This window comes from Rhipicephalus sanguineus, chromosome 6 (genome assembly GCF_013339695.2).
Source record: "Rhipicephalus sanguineus isolate Rsan-2018 chromosome 6, BIME_Rsan_1.4, whole genome shotgun sequence".
Taxonomy (NCBI): Eukaryota; Metazoa; Arthropoda; class Arachnida; order Ixodida; family Ixodidae; genus Rhipicephalus; species Rhipicephalus sanguineus.
The window spans coordinates 152830449-152836182 of NC_051181.1; positions in this window are offsets into that span (position 1 = coordinate 152830449).

Here is a 5734-nt window from a genome sequence, read left to right on the forward strand (position 1 = left end):
GACACGGGAACTGTCACCGCGTCTCCACGCCACGCGCGAATACATCCTGCGCTCCACCCCGCTCTCCCTCTTCAATTCCCTTCACAGCGCGGCGCGCGGTCTCTCTCCCGGGTGGTCGTCGTCGTCGCGGAAGTCGGCGGCGATACATCTCCCCACGAGCCCGGACGTTGCGTGCTGCGCGCGGGCAATCGGTGTTGTCTTCTCTCGTCTCCCCGCACCAGTGGCTCTAGCGGGAGACGTTGGCGTGGGCGGCTTGAAGCGGCGGCAGTTGCATCGCGCCGCACAGCGCCTCGGCGCGCTCGCGCGCGTACTCGCGCCCCGCTTGCGTCGCCGCGCAGTATCCCCGATGCAGGCGGCCGATAACCGAGCCGGATCTGAGGGCCGCTCCTCCGCCGCCGCTCTGCGGACCCCGGATCGGCCCTGCCAAGCGGGGCTGATGCATTTCGCCCTTGGGTTATCATTAAGCGCGGGGCTCTCCGCTGCGAGAGCAGCGGCGCTCTCCATACTGCGCGAATCCGCATGTAACCTGCGAGCCCCGCCGCTCTGGGGCCGAAGCGCAGCCCCGGCAGTTTTCTTGCGTTCTTCGCTTCTCCCGCCGCTTTCTCCTGCTCTTTCTTTTGTCCGCTTGTTTGGCGTTGTTTTCCGGCCGCCCCCAACAGGATCTTGAGCTCCAAGCGGCGGGGGACGCAGCATTGTTTGCCACAGCTTCGAGAGAGACGGGGGATTAAACAGAGATTGCGAGAAAATTGCCCGGAGCGAAGAGCTGTTAGAGCTGGTTTATAGGCGGTGTATAAAGTGAGTGAAGGAGAACTACTATAACAGTGGGCTGTGCAAGCTTGAAAGCCTGACAGGCCGTGCTTGGAAGAGCCTAGTGTAATCGCGGGGTCAAATAGAATCTTATCCGGCATTCTTGAAAGAGCGATGGGCAGATGACACGCATATAGTTTTTCAACATAGGGCTCAGAGTTGAAAAATGACAGATAGAGAGATGAGGAGGGGGTGAGGGGTAATGACGTGGATTATGTGAGCTGAGCTGACATCAGTGTGACAGTCGGTCGCCCCGGTGTTTAATCATTCGGTTGCTCGCGCACTCAACGCAGCGCCACTCGGCGGCTACCACTGGAGAAACTACAATGCCCATGGCGCAGGTATTGCCGGCCTTCCGTGTGCGTTATCTAAACACCCAGGTGGCAGAGATACAGGCCCATGGGTTCGAGAAAGATGGTGGAGCCTCAGCTTACTGTTGTATCGTAGCGTCTTGGGAGCCACGCCTGAGTCCGGGAACCCGTGCCTCTGTTTTTCGCGAAATGGAAAGTGAGTAAAAATTACACCATTTCCCGCTAAAGGGGACCATGAGGTGATGCGAAGCCGGAGCACTTGCACGATCGCGTTCCGCTGGCGTTCTTTGGGCATGCTACCGACCTCGCGTCGTGGAACGCGAAGAGGAACGCTACGCGCGTCTTGTCTTCCCTCTAGCCTGGCCGTTAATTTTCACAGGGCGAGCGGGGAACGCAGTCGGCAGGCGTGCGAGAGGGGAGCAGCGTAGGAGAGAGAGGGGGAGGGGACGCGCATGCGCTGGTGCTCATCGCGGCGTTGCGCAGGAGAGAATTTCGGCATGTCTAGCCCGCGTTTCAGAGGAAGAGCGGAAAGGGAAAGTGGGATGGGAAAGGGAAAGTGGAGATGGGGAGAGGGAAAGTAGAAAGGGGAAAATTGGAGAGGGAAGTGGAGAGGGGTGGGAGAGGGTATGCGCATGCGCAGTAAGGGCGGTCACGCCGCACACCACCACCACCGGATTGAACTCCGCCATAAGATACCTCGCACCAGAGCGGGGGGGGGGGGTGTACACACGCACGCACATACATCAAAAGCAGGTTAACCCGTCTCCCGCTCCACATTCCCGAAATAAATTTCTGAATATGCGCCCTTGGAGAGAATAAATTCTTACGTTTCGAGATGTTCGGCCGCAATATGAGTTCGGACGAAAGTAGGCCAAGTGCATTTGAGTCGAGCTCTGATGACTTGATAACAAATTCTGATAGCAAATTCTACAAGTATGCATTTGTTGTAGAATTTGCTAGTTTCGTGTTCCTTCTACTACACTCTTACTAAACTGTTCTTTCTGTATCAACCTTGACACCCAAGGAAAGCTGCTCGTTTCCACATCAGCAGAGCGATTAGTCACTACTCATCGGTGCGTGCTGCGTCTTGTTGCAAAAGGTCTCTCGCGAGGCGATCCTCCACCTCCGGCCCAAGGCCTGAATAATTCAGGACTCTCTGTCGGAAGCATTCGTAGCGCTCTCGTTTCGCTTTTTTTTTCTTGCTAGTTGGTCTTGTAGGAGACGCGCCTGCGCTGTTCTTCCTGCAGCGATCGCTGTTCGGACTAACCGTGCGGGGTGCAAATTTCTTCAGCGTAATTGCTTATTCTGTATCTAGTGCTCCGTGCGCATCTAATACGCGCGAGGGATGCATGCAAGTGACGCTGAAGAAGGTTACAGGTGCCATCATGCACGAAAACGCGGGGCACACCTCTGACGTGTTCTGAATCAGCTGTCGGATCCGCCGCGGTCGCTCAGACGGGTATACGGCCTTTTCTGCTGCTGTGAACGAGGTTGCAGGTTCGATCCCCGGCTTTGGCAACCGCGTTTTAACGGAGGTGAAATTCGAAAACGCGGAACGTATTCTAATTAAATCCTGATGCCAGGGAAAACCCACCGGTGTTTCTGTAATGGGTATACAGCAGGGGCATGACCAGCATTTTTTTCGAGGGAAAGGGGAGGGTCTTAACCTCTTTTTGTGTATGTTCGTGTGGGGGTTTGTACGTGTGCGTGTATATGTGCCCATGCAAAACTGAGAAACTTGGGGGGAGGGGGGGGGGGGAGGTTGAAACCTCCCGTGGCTACAACAATGGTATACAGATGTATCTCGCCCTGCCGCTTGGCTACTTCTGCGGTCGTTGATAATCCTTTCGGACGCGAATTATCATGTACTGAATGTAAATGTTTCAGATTTACACAGCTTTATTGCAGTGTGCTTGATATTCTATTGTACCAAAGAGAAGGTGGTCATATGTAGAGTTGTTCCTTTCTCAGTCATTAATATTTATGAATATGCAGATAAATATCTGTTTATTCTAAAGTAAGTCACGTTCTGTTTTTGTATAAAAATAATCAAATCTCAGGCTCGAAATACATGGGCAATCGGTTATCGGTTATATCGATTCCGAGCACACAAAAATTATACTGTTGACGTGGCTCCCGGAACGGGGCACGTCTAACGGCTCGTCGAACATAGTAGTGTCTTCATACGTTATTCTCTGCAGCGATACGGAGCACAGTGAATTTAAATGTGTGCTAATTGTCCACTCGTGAAGCGTGCCAATAGATGTGCACATCGCGTTTCAAGCCGGCTGAAGTAAAACGCTGTGTTTCACAAGCCTGACAGTTTATGTGTACTGCTGTAGTATATACACACCGCAGCTGAAGGGGCTCATTTCGAAAGCAGGCCCTATAGCGACGCCGAACCTCTGTGAAGTTTAGCTGTTCATAGCAATAGAAAATAACGTAATCATTGTTTAAGTTTATAATTCAGAAAATGAAAAGGGTGATTTATAGAGTATAATATGCACCTTTTTGGGGCAGCATTTCTACCATAATAATTATCTCGCTAAGGGGCAAGAGTAGGCTGTCCGTTAACAGAGTGTAAGGTTGGGCGAGTTGGTGCATAGCTTAACGAAATATTTGTGGCGCAACTGAAAACGAGGAAGAAAAACGAGAGTACAGAAAGTTGAATCTTTCTTAAGGTTGTTTGAAATGAGTAAAATCGGGTATGCATGCTTGAAGTGCGGATAATTCCACTGCGACGTGGTGCGTCGCCGAGTAGACACTACCTTTGTGTGTAGACTATGGTTAGGCACAGGTCCGTAGGCAGGAGAGGGGGGGGGGAGGGGGGGGTGGCGTGCACTAAGCCCCCACCCCCTGAATTTTCATGGAGGGGGTGTTTTACCGTAAATAAATAATGAAAATAGGTGTTTTTCTCGAATAGTGAAGGCCTTAAGTAAGTGCTCCCCCCCCCCCCCCCCCCGAAAAAAATTCCTGGCTACGGGCCTGTTTAAGCGTTGCGTTTACCAACGCCTATGCGTTCTACATTGGGATGGCCGACACCGCAACACCGCAGCCTGTGACCACTGCGGCAATGAAGAAGCAATTGAACAGTTCTTTTGCGACTGCCCACAGTACAGTGCACAGCGACTATCTCTTTGCAACGCGCCGAACAAGTTGGATGACCGACCTGTGTCGGCAGAGAGAGTTCTATGCCATGACAGGACACATTGTCGCAGAAGAAGGCGCTGCAAGCGCGATTGCGCTTATTGCGATCGACCGGCCTTTCTGAACGAGTGCAATCAGAACGATCGACCTTCCTGCGCGGTTCCTTTTTTTTTTTTTTTCATTATTGTGTGTGCTTTTTCTGTTTCTTTTTTTTCTCTCTTTTTCTCTACACCCTCTTTCTTGCCCCTATTTCCCCACCCCAGAGCAGGGTAGCAAACCGGATGCTAATATCTGGTTAACCTCCCGGCCTTCGTTTTCATCTCTCTCTCTCTCTCTGAATCTTTATTTCCACATCCCCCTCCCCTTAGCGTAGGGTAGCCAATCGGTCGTTTCAATTCTGGTTGAGCTGCCTACCCTTCCCTCTTTTTCTTTCTCTTTGAATGAATGAAAGAAAGGAAATTTAAGGGCTCGCTTTTCGCGTCCGCGTTTTAGCTTGCTCCGTTTTCTCTCCCTTTCCCGATGCTGTGTTTCCCAAAGTGCACCAACTCATGTAGATGTCAATTATTCTACGGAATTTCGTTTTCTTCTTGCTGGCTATTTGACCAGCTTCGTCAAAGAAACTGTATTACAGTATTCCCACATCGCTCAAAGAAATTGCGCTCTGCACAAAAATAAGTGTGGTTGCTTGTGTATATGAACCACAACGTTCCTGCGAACATGTAATCGAATGTCCGTATGCATAGCACCAAGGAAGAAAGTTTTCGCCAAAGCTTGCTTCCCCACACTCGGGTGTGTAGTGTTGAGAAAACTGCTTCTGCGATGAAATCCGCTGGTATTTGTAGGTAAACCATGACAGCCAGCACAAGTAGTATGCAATGGCGTTTTGAATTAAGGCGAAAGCCTTAGGTGCCTCGTCAACCGCGAAATTTGACCGTCGGCGTCGGCGTCCCGCGTCGGCGTCCGGCAGCATCGTGGACGAGTGATGCAAAAAAATCACCATCACGGGATGACGTCACGATGACGTCACAGACCGTCTACATTTGTGGCGCCATTATGAAGTCACGTGACGTGACGTCACATGATGACGTCATCACATGACATCGTAACTTGGTCAAAGGTGGTCCGATCACGGAGGCAGTGAAAAAGCAGGTGAGGTGCATCCGATCTTGGAAGCAGTGCAAGATCACGTTAGGTGCAGAAAGCTTTCGAAGAGGGGCGGGCCAGGATCAAAACATCGACTGAGAAGAAAAAGAAGATGGCTTTCGCCTTCGAGTCGTCTTAAGCGAATGTATAAGGGACCCTGTGAGTTTTTTTTTTCCTTTTACTTTTGCCATCGTCATTGGCTGGTCGCCACGCCTCTTGATTTGGCTACAATAACGGTAGGCGATAGAAAAGGCAAAAGTTAGAGCATAAAATAGCTTTATCGCCAAACATGGCGCATGCGTAACTAATTTTAAATATACGTAAAT